Source organism: Coffea eugenioides, chromosome 3, assembly GCF_003713205.1.
Source record: "Coffea eugenioides isolate CCC68of chromosome 3, Ceug_1.0, whole genome shotgun sequence".
Taxonomy (NCBI): Eukaryota; Viridiplantae; Streptophyta; class Magnoliopsida; order Gentianales; family Rubiaceae; genus Coffea; species Coffea eugenioides.
Genome location: NC_040037.1, coordinates 45895527 through 45908160, shown reverse-complemented (window position 1 = coordinate 45908160; position 12634 = coordinate 45895527). Strand labels below are relative to the sequence as shown.

The 12634-nt window shown below is 37.2% G+C and overlaps 1 non-coding gene across 1 annotated transcript; it reads right to left on the bottom strand.

Annotated features, from left to right (window-relative positions):
* Positions 1–1636: 1636 nt before the first annotated feature.
* LOC113767264 lies at positions 1637–1743 on the bottom strand. The gene has a single exon (XR_003467979.1). It is a non-coding gene; the product is annotated as a small nucleolar RNA R71 (small nucleolar RNA).
* Positions 1744–12634: the final 10891 nt, after the last annotated feature.

The window sequence follows — 12634 nt, the reverse complement described above, 5'->3', positions numbered from 1 at the left end:
CATTCGTAGCTTAGTTTCTTACAGAAAAACATATTCTCTCTACCTAGGACTTGCAAGGGGCAATTGGGATTTCATCTTGTAATCATCTAAGTTCAAGACAAAGGAGATTTTTGGAAGGCTTCACCATATCTTGGCTAAGACTTTCTTTACTCTGTTTGTATTTGTAATTCATGATGATTTACATTAATGAAGTTATGAGTGTTTTATCATTCATGAGTAGCTAATTTTCTTTATCTAGGGAGTAGATGAAGCTTATGGCCAAATGATATGAAGTGATTGTGATTTATGCTTGTTATATCTTGTATTAACTTATCTACTTGTGTATGTTGGATTACTTGTTGTTGCTTGATCACCAATAGCAGGTTTATAGTTGTTTTTACTCATTGAGAAATGGTAAAAATAATGGAATGACATAAGTAGAACTTGAGTTGTATATTCATGAGAATAGAAATACATTCAAGTGGATGAAATCTGCATTTCATGTGTGAATAAGAACAGATTTAGTATTTACCAAGAGATTAGGACAAACTAATCTGTTTTAACCCATTATTATCATGAGAATGTGATTTTGGTATTTCTGGAAATGAATCCTTGGTTAAACAAGAGCAGTAACAAGTGTTGAATTAATTCATTTTAGATCTTTTGTGTCATAAGTGGAATCTACATCCCTAGATCTTAATATTTAGTGAATTCTACTCCTATTGTGAAATTGCATTTTTCTATTTAAGAATTTTTGTAGTTGAATTAAAATCTGAAGTTTCTGCTCAAATTAATTGTGAGTCTAAATAATAGAGTAAATTAGTATCTAATAATTGTTTTAAATTGCTCCTCGTGGGATCGACCCGATACACATCTCGTACTACAATTGCGACCTGTATACTTGCAGTCCAACGGGTGTAAATTCGGAATTAAACTTGCATTGATAAAAAAAATTCCCGTCAAGTTTTTGGCGCCGTTGCCGGGGAGCGGCAATATTAGAGCCTAATCATCTTTATTAATTTAGACAGTTTTATTTTTTTTAGATTATATTTAATCTTATATTGTAATCAGTTTTTGACAATTGAAATTGCATAATATCTCTTATTTCTGTTTGTAGTGTATGCACCGGGCGTCTCGGGAAGTTACACCTTTCGATCCAGAAATTGAGAGGACACTACGTAGACAAAGGAGGCATCCACCACAGCAAGAGGAACAAGAGATTTGGCAACCTATAGAGGAAATCTCAATAGATCTACCATTTGAGGAAGAAATGGCTGAAAATGAAGCAAATAGGCGAGTTCTACGAGATTTTGCTCTACCGGGAACACAAGGATCTCAAACGAGCATAGCAAGGCCTACGGTAAATGCTAACAACTTTGAGATTAAGCCATCACTTATCCAAATGGTTCAACAATCTCAATTTGGAGGTAATGCTGTAGAAGATCCTAACTCACACTTAGCTACATTCTTAGAAATATGTGATACAATTAAAATGAATGGAGTTAGTGATGATGCTATAAGGCTAAGATTGTTCCCATTTTCATTGAGAGATAAGGCCAAACTTTGGCTACACTCTCATGCTCCTAATACTTTCACCGGATGGGATGATTTATCAAGAGCATTCTTAAATAAGTATTTTCCACCAGGAAAGACTGCTAAGCTTAGAATGGATATCACTAGTTTTAGTCAATTGGAGGGAGAATCATTATATGAGGCATGGGAAAGGTTTAGAGATTTGCTTCGGAAATGTCCACATCATGGACTGCCGGAATGGTTAATCATACAAACCTTTTATAATGGTTTATCTTTCTCCACTAAAACTATTATTGATGCAGCCGCAGGTGGAGCTTTAATGGGTAAATCACCCCAAGAGGCTCATAATTTGATAGAAGAAATGGCAGCAAATAACTACCAATGGGCCAATGAGAGAGGTAATACAAGACGTCATGCAGGTATGATAGAAATGGACACTCTCAATATGTTGAGTGCCCAAATGAATAACGTGATGAAGTTATTGAGTAGACAAGGTGGAGTTAGCCCAAGTTCATCTAATGCTCACGTAGCTTGTTGTTCTTTCTGTGGAGGTGAACATGATATTAATGAGTGTGTTGATTCTGAGCAGGTACAATTTGTCAATAATTACAACCGAAATGCTCCAAATAATCCCTACTCGAATACTTACAATCCGGGGTGGAGAAATCATCCAAACTTTGGATGGAAAGATCAAGGCAATCAACAAAGGCCAACCAATCCGCCGGGATTTCAACCAAGGCAACCACAGGCTGAAACTAAACCAAGTTGGGAGATCGCGGTGGAAAAACTTGCTAAGGTGACTTCGGACAGATTTGAACGAGTAGAAGGGAGACTGGATCAACTCACTACAATGTACAGGAATGTGGAGGTTCAAATTGGTCAAATTGCCAATGTGATCAACAATAGAAACCCTGGTGAATTACCAAGTAAAACCGAAGTGAATCCGAGAGAGCATGTCAATGCAATCATTCTTAGAAGCGGTAAAACGGTTGAGGGATTCGATTTTGAAAATTCAGGTGGTGAAAAAGACAAGAAGCAAGCAATTGAAGGGGAGCAAGAAAGTCAAAATGATCAAGTTATCATTGATATTGATGCACTTCATCCTAAATTAAATTCTAATGTGATACCTTTTCCTCACAGGTTGAAGAAAGATGGACAGGATCGGGAGTTTGAAAAGTTCTTCAAAATGTTTAAACAATTGCACATTAACATTCCTTTCATTGATGCTATAACACAGATTCCCTCTTATGCACGTTTCTTGAAAGACATCATGTCAAAGAAGAGGAAAATTGTAGATAATGAGATGATAGCATTAACGGAAGAGTGTAGTGCATTGATTAAGAATAAACTCCCTCCTAAATTGAAAGATCCGGGAAGCTTTTCTATTCCTTGCACTATTGGTCAATTGCATTTTTCTAATGCTTTATGTGATTTAGGTGCAAGTGTGTCACTTATGCCGTTATCGGTTGCCCGGAGATTGGGACTTCAAGAGCTAAAAGCTACCAATATTACATTGCAATTGGCGGATCGGTCAATCACACGTCCCACGGGTATTTTGGAAAATGTGCTCATAAAGGTAAGACAATCTATAATACCTGTGGATTTTGTTGTCTTAGATATTGAAGAAGATGTGAGAATGCCAATTATTCTAGGACGACCGTTTTTAGCCACTGCACGAACTATGATTGATGTAGAAAAAGGTAAGCTTATATTACGGGTTAATGGTGAGGAATTGGAATTCAATTTGGATAATAAAGAAGGGAGTATAGAGCCTACTGCTCTTGTGTCTAATATGCCATATGATGAAAAGGTTAACCAAGAAAGGACCGAAGAAGTTAAATTTACAAATGTCCTTGGTACTAACTTTCATGGTGTAGGAACAAAGGAGGAGAAGATAAGGATGGAAGTTGGCTTAATAAATTCGCCATTCCATGAAGAAAATGGTGAAAAGTTGAGCCAATTCAGAAAAGACAAGCAAAATCCACTCCAAGGTGAAGTTGAGCCTCTCTATGACAAGTCTAATATTCCTCCTTGGCATTTGAGGAAATTGGACTATGAAGATCAATGCATGGTTCACCACATGGTGGATTGGCTCGGGAGTTTCGACCCATGGGGAGAAAATCGCTCCCTAATGCTCTAAAGTGATTCAACTCTTTCAGTCGAGCCAACGACTATAAACAAAAGCGCTAATTGGGAGGCAACCCAATGTTTATGTTATTTGTGTTAAATTTTTGTGATTTTTAGACTTGAATAAGTGTTTTAGTTAATTTGTTGTTTTTGTGTGATAGGGTTGGCAAATGGAAGCAAGAATGACCATTTGAGGTGAAAAGGGCAAACTTCGATCAAGCAACTCAACCCCTCGATTTGCGTTAAAGGTGTTTTTGATTCATTATAAAGGGGTAAAATGCAGGTTTTTAATGTTTTACATTTGTTCCAGTCATTAAAATTGGCAAACAAATGATCTATGATGCATTTTGAGTCACTGGGGTACATTTTGTAATTTTTCAAAAGTTGAAATTCTGCTAAAAATCGAAGCAGAAAACGCGTTTTCCAAGAAAACGCGACTACAAGTCGCGTTTCTCAGAATCGCGTTTTCAATTCTGCGCCTGCAGAACAGAAAACGCGCCTTTAAAACGCGACTTGAAGTCGCGTTTTTTAGGAAGTCGCGTTTTCTCGCCTGAGCAAAAACAGAAAACGCGACACATTAAAACGCGACTTCAATTCGCGTTTTAACGCTTAAACGCGTTTTCAATTCTGCAATATTTGTGCAGAAAACGCGACTTCAAAAACGCGCGTTGAAGGCGCGTTTTCAGTCGCGTTTTCAGTTCACATTTTTGCTTCAAAAACGCGATTTCCAGAACATTTCTTCACTTTTCCATTTTCCAGCCGCGTTTCTTCCTTTTCTCTTCTACCCAACTCACAAATCTTCCATTTTGTTCCATAATCTTGCTAGAAATCATCACCCCAACGCCTTTTGAGCTTCATACAACCTTTTTAACCGATTAAAATCAAAGAAAAACACCTAAAATCAGGTTTTTGAGCGATTGAAGGTTAGGGTTCTTAAACTCTAATTTCTTCAATTGGAGGTCAATTGGAGGTTGTTTCATAGGGCTTTTGACATTTTTAGCATCACCAAACATCCTTCTACGTGATTGAGGTAAGTTTCTTCATCAAATCTTTTGATTTTAGAAGTTCATATTTTTTATCCTGAGCTATCTGACATCTTTTAATTTCGAAAATTTGATGAGATTCATGGCTATTGTTGATTTTATTCATGATTATTATGATTGTTTAAGCATGTTTAAATGTTTAAATGTAGCAATTTATTGGTTTTCAAGTACTTTAAAATTCACAATTGCTATATTTAGATGAAATTGGAAAAAGGAACTAGGATGTTTTTTTAGCCATTGGTGATGTTTAATTATGATTAAAAATGGTAATTTGATGATGTTTAAGTAGGTGCATTGTGTATAGTGAGTAATTTGGTTGATTTGGTGAGTTCATTGGCTTAATTTTTGCCTAAGCATGATTATAACTAAAAGCATATTATTATTGTTAATTCTCAATAGTTATAATCATAATTGTTGCTAATTTCACCGATTGGGTTATAATTATTGCATATCTTGTTTCAATTGGTGATTTTGAGTAATTTTTGGGCATAAATTTTTGTTCTCTTATTTGGTCCTATATATTAGTTATTGGACGTGTTATCACTTGAAGGAATCAATTAGAGATTATTTGGATCATTTTCGGATATTCATGGCTAAATTTTTAATTGTGTCCAATTACATGAGTTTAATTGCAATATTTTCCAATAGGTACTATGCCAAGGGGAAGACGTGTAATAACCTCGTCCTCTAGCAGTGAGGAGAGGGAGGAAAATGAACAAATGGAAGTATCTGAAGAGGAGAGTTCACCTTCTCCTCCGCCAGTGAGTCGTCAACCTGGTGAGGGCACTTCTCGTGGAGCGGGAATGTCTGTATTTGACAGTGCTCGGTTCAACACTCGCAGGAATCAGGAGTGGCATGAGGCGCGTGCTAATTTGGAGTTTTTATTTGAGATGCACGTCAGTCCACCAGTTGAGATGATGTACAACATCTCAGAAGCTTTTGCTCAGCTAGGATGGGCTCCGATTCTCACCCTTCCAAACCATTACTACCCAGACCTGGTGCGCGAGTTTTACGCCAACATTGAAAGTAAGGCGCGCCATAGTGGAGAAATAATTGAGTCCTGGGTGCGTGGAAGACGAATCACCTTGTCACGGCAAGATTTGGCTGCTATTTTGGGGTGTATGGATGACGGACGTCCAGTAGACTTGAAGAAGGAGTTTGTTCCCCCGAATAGGAGGTGGGATCCATCATTGGCCATGGCTAGGTTTGGTCTCGAGTACCAACCTTTTCGCTCTACCAGAAAGGAGACTATATTGGCAAATGTATTCGAACCTCGTCATCGGCTTATCATTTACATGATGGCTCACAATGTCATCCCAAAGAAGACGGGGCACACGGAGGTTCGCAAGAGCGATATTTACTTCCTTGATTACATGTTCCACAACCGAACTTCCCCGTATGCTCGAATTTCATTGCCGAACATCATCATCAGCCACATTAGGTCTACGGCGAGGCGTAAGACAACTTCTTTCAAACTTTCATTTCCTCGTCTACTGACTTTAATCTTCCCCCGTTTTGAAGTTCCCTTGGAAGGCATGCGGCGGGAGTATGTTCCACCACGTGCTGAGATGACTATCACTACTCTTCGCCGCCTTGGTATTGGCACGGGAGACATTCCACGCCCTGTTCAGGAGCGGAGACAAAAGGCTAGACATGGTCGCGATGGAGCTGGACCATCTACTGCAGTACCACCTCCTCCTCCGCCACAGACCAACTGGCAGCGGCTTTTCGGTCGCTTGGACGACATCGACCATCATTTAGCCAGAATGGATACTCGCCTGGACCGAATTGAAGATCATTTAGGCACACGCCCACCTCCCATCGATGATGATGAAGATGGCGATGAAGAGGATGATTGAGGCTTCCCTTTTGGCTGGCTTTTCTTTTGTTTGCTTGTTATTTTTATCTTTTGTTTGAAAAATGTTAACTTACATTCCTTATTTTGAATATTGGAACTTGTGGCAGTAACTAGTAGATCGTTGACTGTGGATGGTTGAGCGGTCGATGACTCATGATTCAAGGCTTCACTGGACTGCAGTCATCTCACTTGGGGAGTCACTTGTTCCTTTCTTTTGTTTCTTTTCTTTTCTTTCCCTACACATTGAGGACAATGTGTATTCTAAGTGTGGGGGAAGAAATGTGTGGTACTTGTGATTTTAGTTGTGTTTGATATAATTCTTGTGCTTAAATGGTGTTTCTTGTGGTTGCTGGCAGGGAGATTTAGTCCACTTTTAAGGGGAGACTCTGTCAAAATTTTTCCAAAACCTTATACATATATATGTTATTAACTATAATAAATAAATAAAATTTTGTCACTTATCCTTTTGAAATAAATATATGCGGTTTTGATACTTCTTTTCTCATGAAATTTGGAAATGATTTTTATGTGATTATAATTTTTACATCTATAGGAAAGTATATCTAGTAAAGTGGAGAAAATTATGCCTACATTTTGTATATTTGATGAAAATTCTTCTTTTTATCTAATTTTATAAGATAAGAAATTAATATGGTTAATAAGTGTCATACTCTTCTCATGATTACTCTTAGAGGGAATTTTATTATATATTGTTAAAAAAAATAAAAAAAAAAAAATGGTTATTCTACTCCAATGATTCTCGTACCGAGTAACCGGGGGTTGGCATCTACAAATGTCGACATTCGCGTAAAAAGGTACTTGAATTAAGAGTATGCAAAGCAACTTGAGTATGTGAAATGTTGAGTAACCGGGGATCTGCATCTAAAAATGTTGATCTTCGCGTCAAAAGGCATTTTTCACAACTTAAGTAATATTTAACCCTTAAAATATATACATGAAAAAAAAAAAAGTAAATTAAATCCCTCTTTAAGAAAAATAAGAAGTTGATCATGAGATTAGTTAGCATCTTTATTGACTATAGGAGTTGCTTGCTTGCGAAATTGGATAAAAATAAGAAGTTGAGTTGAATTGGTAAAATTATGGTATACTTGGCTCTTCTTTGCTTGATATTATGAGTACTTGAACTTAATGGAAAGATCACATAAGGGTTATTTACCTTGATTCAAGGAAATGGAGTTGAAATACTACATATGTTTATTTTAAATTTTTGGATCATTGATGGTTGGAATTTTATATTGCTTGAGGACAAGCAATGATTCAAGTGTGGGGGTATTTGATAAGAGTTTATTTTACGTATTTTTAAGTGCATTTTATTAGTTAATTTTGAGTTGATTATTTAGTTTTATAATTAAAATAAAGAGGTTTTTGGTAAAATTATATATTTTTGGTAAAAGTGGATAATATTGCATTTCTATTGATTTTAATAGTAAAAACTTCATTTTTATGCAGGAATAATGAATCAATCACCAAAGGAGGTCAATTGAGGAGAAAAATAGAGATTTGGTGATGAATTTAAGTGGCAACAAGAAGAATGAAGTGAAAAACGTTCAAGTGAGGAAATGCAATACAAGTCAGTTTTGACACTTTTCAGTATTTTGACCATATCTGGAGCTACACTTATCGGATTGAGGTGATTTTTATACCATTTTAAAGCTAAGAAAGAGACCTACAATTCGTATGAAGACATCGAAATCCATTTCTGCCATCTTCATGGGCAAAACGTTGGAATACAGAAGCTGCACCCTGTGGTCGGAAGTTAAAACAGAGGTTTGAACAGGTGACAGTATTTCGATCATATCTCAGGCTACAAAGCTCCGATTTGGATGATTCTTGAAGCATTGGAAAGCTAACTCAAAGGGCTACAACTTTTGTGTTTTGCACAAAAGCTAGTTCGGCCTTTATGATAGGGAAAATCGCAGATGAAGTAAGGCCAAAGTGAATACGCGAGTACACAAAACGTGACTTGTAACCGCGTTTTGTGTAGGCGCGTTTTATAGCCGAAATTCTGCAATTTGACTCAGCCAATTCTCTTGTGTTCATACCACTTTCCAGCTATAAGATGCAAGGGAATTCGGTGCACATGCTTCAGAAGACAAAAGGGCAAGAAAAGTGGCTTATTTTCAAGTCAAAAATATTGGTTTTTGACTATGCTAACAAAGTGGAGATTTGGGAATCAAAGGATAGATTTTGACTTGGAAAAATGGAGCCTTTGAGTAGTTTTTATGCAGAGACATTGAGGGAGGTCTGGAGAACCATTCGTAGCTTAGTTTCTTACAGAAAAACATATTCTCTCTACCTAGGACTTGCAAGGGGCAATTGGGATTTCATCTTGTAATCATCTAAGTTCAAGACAAAGGAGATTTTTGGAAGGCTTCACCATATCTTGGCTAAGACTTTCTTTACTCTGTTTGTATTTGTAATTCATGATGATTTACATTAATGAAGTTATGAGTGTTTTATCATTCATGAGTAGCTAATTTTCTTTATCTAGGGAGTAGATGAAGCTTATGGCCAAATGATATGAAGTGATTGTGATTTATGCTTGTTATATCTTGTATTAACTTATCTACTTGTGTATGTTGGATTACTTGTTGTTGCTTGATCACCAATAGCAGGTTTATAGTTGTTTTTACTCATTGAGAAATGGTAAAAATAATGGAATGACATAAGTAGAACTTGAGTTGTATATTCATGAGAATAGAAATACATTCAAGTGGATGAAATCTGCATTTCATGTGTGAATAAGAACAGATTTAGTATTTACCAAGAGATTAGGACAAACTAATCTGTTTTAACCCATTATTATCATGAGAATGTGATTTTGGTATTTCTGGAAATGAATCCTTGGTTAAACAAGAGCAGTAACAAGTGTTGAATTAATTCATTTTAGATCTTTTGTGTCATAAGTGGAATCTACATCCCTAGATCTTAATATTTAGTGAATTCTACTCCTATTGTGAAATTGCATTTTTCTATTTAAGAATTTTTGTAGTTGAATTAAAATCTGAAGTTTCTGCTCAAATTAATTGTGAGTCTAAATAATAGAGTAAATTAGTATCTAATAATTGTTTTAAATTGCTCCTCGTGGGATCGACCCGATACACATCTCGTACTACAATTGCGACCTGTATACTTGCAGTCCAACGGGTGTAAATTCGGAATTAAACTTGCATTGATAAAAAAAATTCCCGTCACTCAACTTGCAAAATCAACATCGAATCAAAATTTTTGAGAATATAAGGACTATAGTACCAACTTATTTTCTATAATTTCAAAATTATTATACAACAAATTATATGTCTCTTACTTACATTTTCAAGTATAATATAATCTAGCATTCAATAATTTATATACATAGAATATTACAATTTACAATAAAACAGATATGAATAGTAAAAGTGTTAATAAGTTATGACAAAAATAAGTTTCAATGAATTAGTAATATTAAAAAAAGTACAAAGTAAACAATTTTTTTAGCTAATCTATTTAAATGTATAATTTATTATCTAAAATTCACAATACAAGCAATATAAAATATTATTCTATTTATGATGTGTTTCCAAGAAACTTAAGAAGTGAGTGTGTGTTTGTGTGTGTGAAAATACATTTATGTATGTGAAAATGTATTTATATATGTGAAAAAAAATTTTGTGCGTTAAAATGTATGTGAAAAAGTTTATGTATTAAAATGTATTAATTAATTTGCTGGGTCATATTTGGGTCATGGGTTTGAGATAACCCAATATGACCCAACCCAAAATCAACCCAATCTAAAGTTGGGCGGGTTGGATATAGCCCATTTAAGTGAAAACCCAATATTAACCCATCCAATTGCCAGGTATACTACTGTTCCCACCCTAGCTTCAACCTGGAAGGGTCCATAGAACCTGGCAGCAAGTTTAAGACATTTCCTAATAGCCACTGTTTGCTGCCTACAGGGCTGAAGTTTAAGAAAGACCCAGTCTCCCACCGCAAAGGAACGTTCAGTGCGTTGCTAATCAGCAAAAAACTTCATCCTTTGCTGTGCCTTGGTTAAGTGATCTTTGAGACTACTAGAAATTCTCACTCTCTCCTGAAGGAGTTGAGCTGTTGCAGGTATAATAGTGTCTAAGTAGGGACCAAGTGGTAAGGGAACAGGCTTATAGCCATATAAGGCCTCAAATGGAGTCAATTGCAAACTGGAGTGGTAAGAAAAATTGTACCACCATTCTGCCATTGCCAGCCATCTACTCCACTGAGTTGGAAATTCTCCAGTCATACACCTTAGATACGACTCAACACACTGGTTCAGCCTTTCACTCTGCCCGTCTGATTGGGGGTGGTAAGCTGAGCTATAGTGTAAGTCAGTTCCAACCAATTTGAACAATTCTTGCCAAAATTTGCTGGTGAAGATTCTGTCTCTATCAGTGACAATAGATTCTGGTAGCCCGTGCAGTCTGAAAATGCTATCTAAGAAGAGTTGAGCCACTTGCTTGGTAGAGAATGGATGAGCCAGTGCTATGAAGTGTCCCACTTTGGTCAGCCTGTCAATAACCACCATTATAGTATCATAACCCTGGGAGCTTGGTAAACTCTCGATGAAATCCATTGTCATATGTGTCCATGCCAAACGAGGAACATGCAAGGGTTGTAGCAGGCCAGGCAGGTGTACATGCTCAGACTTGTACCTTTGACAGACATCACAGGCCTGTATGAACTGAATGACCTCTTGCTTCATTGTTGGCCAGTAGAAGAGGGATTTAATCCTCTGCCAACATCCTCTTTGACCTGAGTGGCCACCAACAGCAGAAGAGTGTAATGCCTGTATAATCCTGGCCCTCAGACCAGTGGTTGACCCCACATAGATTATACCATTGTATTTCAGCAAATCATTGTTCCATTCATACTTTGGCTGTGAGTTAGGATCCAAGAGCAACTGAGAGATGATATCCTTACAGTGAGCATCTGAGGAGTAGCTTTCCTGAAGTTCCTGTATCCAGTTTGGTTTAACTATTGACAAAGCTAGACATGATCCTGTAGTAGTGAGGTGAGGCTGCCCTCCTTCGTGCACTCTGGACAAAGTATCTGCCACTTTATTTTTCACTCCCCTTTTGTATTGAATTTCATAATCCAAACCCAACAACTTGGTGAACCACTTGTGCTGTAATGCAGTGGTAAGTTTCTGGTCCAACAGATACTTTAGTGATTGATGGTTAGTCTTGATTACAAAGTGGTACCCCACCAGATAATGCCTCCGCTTAGTTACTGCCATTACCACGGCCAGCAACTCCTTCTCATAGGCTGATAGTCCCAGATTTTTAGGAGACAATGCCTTGCTAAGGAAAGCTATGGGATGTCCCTCTTGCATCAACACTGCCCCAATTCCCCCTCCACTGGCATCAGTTTCAATGGTGAAAGGTTTCTGAAAGTCTGGTAGTCTCAGAACAGGTGCAGTGCACATTATGTTTTTTAGTGCAAGGAATGCCTGTTGAGCCTGTGGGTTCCAGGTGAAACTGTCCTTTCTTAGTAATTCAGTAGGGGCTTGCAAATGATGCCATAATGCTTAATAAACCTTCTGTAGTAACCTGTTAACCCCAAGAATCCCCTCAACTCCTTCACTGTCCTTGGACTTGGCCATTTCAAAATACTATCTATCTTGGAATTGTCCATTTCCACCCCTTCTTCTGTTATAGTGTGACCAAGGTAGTCCACTGTTGACTGTGCAAACGAGCACTTGGAACGTTTTACAAACAACTTATGTTCCCTCAATACTGTCAAGACTGTCCTCAGATGTTGCTGGTGTAGCTCTAATGTAGGACTATAGATTAGGATATCATCAAAAAAAACTAGAACAAATTTTCTCAGGTAAGGCTGGAATATCTGATTCATGAGGGACTGAAATGTGGCTGGGGCGTTTCTTAACACAAAAGGCATTACCAAGAACTCATAGTGGCCACAGTGTGTTTGAAATGCAGTTTTGTATGTATCCTTAGGCTTGACCCTGATTTGGTGGTAGCCTGAAGTGAGGTCCAACTTTGATTTGTATTTGGATCCTGCTAGCTCATTGATCAGTTCGTCTACATTAGGTATGGGG